At 37.8% G+C, this 2933-nt stretch overlaps 1 protein-coding gene across 1 annotated transcript in view; it reads left to right on the top strand.

Annotated features, from left to right (window-relative positions):
* Positions 1–2933, top strand: part of Cfap52 (cilia and flagella associated protein 52) — a 54794-nt gene that overhangs the window by 22152 nt on the left and 29709 nt on the right. The gene's annotated exons all lie outside the window — the stretch shown is intronic.

The following is a 2933-nucleotide window of genomic DNA, read 5'->3' as shown; positions in this document are numbered from 1 at the left end:
TTTTTTTTTTAAGGTTCCTGTTGCATGGAATATTGTTTTTCATCCTTCGATTTTTAGTCTATGAAGTTCTTTTTGGGTTAAACGTGTTTCTTGTGTATAGCACACCATTGGATTTTGTGTCTTGATCCATTCTGCCAATCTGTGTCTTTGATTGCCACAGATATGGCAATCAAAACCATTCACATTGAGTTATTATTGATAGGTATTGACTTACACTTGTCATTGCCTTATCTTCCTTTTTTGGGTGGGGAGTGGGGGGTACCAGGGATCGAACTTGGGACCTTGCACTTGCGAGGGTAGGCAGTGGCACCATTGAGCTAAATCCCAGGGCCTGCCTTATTTTCCTGTTGCACTGTTTCTCTATCTTTGCCTTCTGCTTAACTGCTCCGCTTACCTGGTGTGTTCATTCAATTAGAATTTTTGTTATTGTTATCTTCAGTTTCTTTCTATGGTATCCTTGAGAATTTCTTGGAGTGCTGCTTTGGTGGTTATAAATTTTTTTAGGTGCTTTTTATCATGAAAGTATCTCATTTCTCCATCAATTTTGATGATAGTTTTTCAGGACATGTCAGCCTGGATTGAAATTGTTTTCTTTTAGGGCTGAAATAACTCACTCTGAGCTCTCCTGGCCATTAGTGCTTGTGTTGAGAAGTTTGTGATAATTCTAATGGATTTTCCTTTATAAGTGATTCATTGCTTTTCTCTAACTGCTTTTAAGATTCTGTTCTTGTGTTGGACTTCTGAAATTTTGTCCATGGTGTGTTGTGTACAGGTGTTTTTCTGATATGGCTATTTGGGATTATATATCCCTCATTTAACTGTATGTTAAATTCTTTTACCTTGCTTGGAAAGTTTTCAGCTATTATTTCAGTAAACAGGTTTTTATGCTATTTGTCCTATCTTCTGATTTTTCACTAATTCCAATTAATCTCGGATGAATAGTTTTTGTGTCATCTGGGCACTACTTGACCCATTTTTCATTTTCTCTTGTTTGTAACTATGGTATCTCATAAATTTGTCATTGACAACAGTCTTGTCTTCTAGTTCTGAGACTGTGTCCTCACCTTGGTCACTCCTGAGCCTATATTTTCCATAGAATTTTTAACCTTCTGAAACTATTTGGAGCCCTTTTGTGAACTCTCATTCTTTTTTATGCTGGTCTTGAATTTTTTCATTGCTTTGTTTAGTTTTTCTATTTATTAGTGCCTTCTTTTGAGTCACTGATGATTTTGCTTAATTGGCCCAATATCTTATTACTTATATCTCCTGTGAGCTTGCAGAATATCTTACTGAACTCTTTTGTTACCTACCCTGATACTATTTTAAATAATTTGTATGTGAGGCTTTTGTTTTCCTTCCCTTCAATGCCCCATGGATCAGCTTTGGGTGAGATGGAAGTTTGGTTGTCTTGTTTTCTCATGCTTCTATCTTTGTTTGTTTGTTTTGTGTGTTTATCATAGTGGAAAGTTTTATTTCTAGTATGGAGATCTCTTTAGTTAATATCTATTTCCAGTGATATCCTCTGGGCATAACTAACTGCTGTTTTTTTTTTTATCTCTGTCCCAGAATCCAACCAATTCCATTTACTTGAGATGGGAATTGGCATTTCAATAAAATCACGTATTAGTAACAGCTGCATCACCTTGGCTATGGTGATAAAATCAGCATCAATTACAGCATTAGATACAGTACAAACTGAATATTGACAAAACCTAAGGATTAATAAAGTGCTACACTTGCCCGTAGAAAAGAGATCTATAATTGTAGTATATAAACTAAAAAATAACAAATATTGACCTACTTTTGATAGTATAGTATACAGCTACTAAATGGAACAATTTTACCTCTATGAACGATAGCCCAGTATTCAACAGAAGTCACATAAAATTGACTAACTAGAGATCCATAAAGCTAGCAGGTATACTAGTAAAGCTGGAAGAGGTCAGGAACTGGAGAATGAAAAAAGCAAAATTTGAAAAATTAATTGATAGGTTTTAAGAAGGACGATTCAGAGTAAGAGAAGAGGTCCTATTGATGAGTAAAAGGAAAGTAAGAGTGATAGAGAACAGTTGTTGGAAAGAACAAACAAGAAAAAGAAAAAAAAAGACAAGCAAAAACTGGAGATATCAAGGCCAGCTTGGACTACGTAGTGAGTTCAAAGCCAGCATGTAGTACAAACAAACAAACGAACAGCCTTGTTTGCCTTGAACAGACAAACAAACAAACAGCAGGAGATAAAATAAAGATACAAAGGAAGAGAAAAAAAGTTGGAAGGGGAAAAATTAAAAGATTAAAAAATTAAAAGGAAAGAAAAAAGGGAGAAGGAAAACCCCAAACCCTGAAAAAAACCCAATGAAGGAAAAGTAAAAATAATATAGAGTAGAACAATTTAAAAAATACTGAGCCAAAGGAAAATTCCCATATTGTTGAATGAATGGTTTCTTTCCATTATCTGCTGTCTTCGGGTCTAGCTAGACATGATTTTCTATGCCTAGCTCTAGGCCCTAGGGCTCTTTGAGGTACCCTCCTTGCAATAGAGGCCCCTCTTTTTCCCCCTCTGATGTGGTTAATGTCCAAGCCAGGCATGTGCTTGCTCCAGGTTGTAGATGTGGGGAATGATATCAACCCTCTGCTCTCTGCCAGAGGCAGGTGACAAGGTTGGATTCAAATGAACTGTTGGATTTAATGTCAACAGTACGGAATCTGGCTGCTCCCTTCTCTCTCCAGGTATTGTCCTCATCCAGGATTTGGTCAGTGGGTTAGTCTTTGTCTCTGTTGCCCTACGCTTTGCTCCCCTGGTAGCGGGGCACAGCTCCTCTGGAACAGGTCAGCTTTTGCATGTGGGGCCAGAACCCCACTCCCCCCAGAACCAGTGTGCTCTCCCATGTGGGAGTGGGGTGTTGCTCTGGGTTGGGTCTCTTGTGTGGGGGGGG

Source organism: Fukomys damarensis, unplaced genomic scaffold (assembly GCF_012274545.1).
Source record: "Fukomys damarensis isolate Sample0158 unplaced genomic scaffold, DMR_v1.0_HiC HiC_scaffold_13, whole genome shotgun sequence".
Classification (NCBI taxonomy): Eukaryota; Metazoa; Chordata; class Mammalia; order Rodentia; family Bathyergidae; genus Fukomys; species Fukomys damarensis.
The sequence above is the reverse complement of the archived record's forward strand: the minus strand, read 5'-3'. Positions and strand labels throughout refer to the sequence as shown.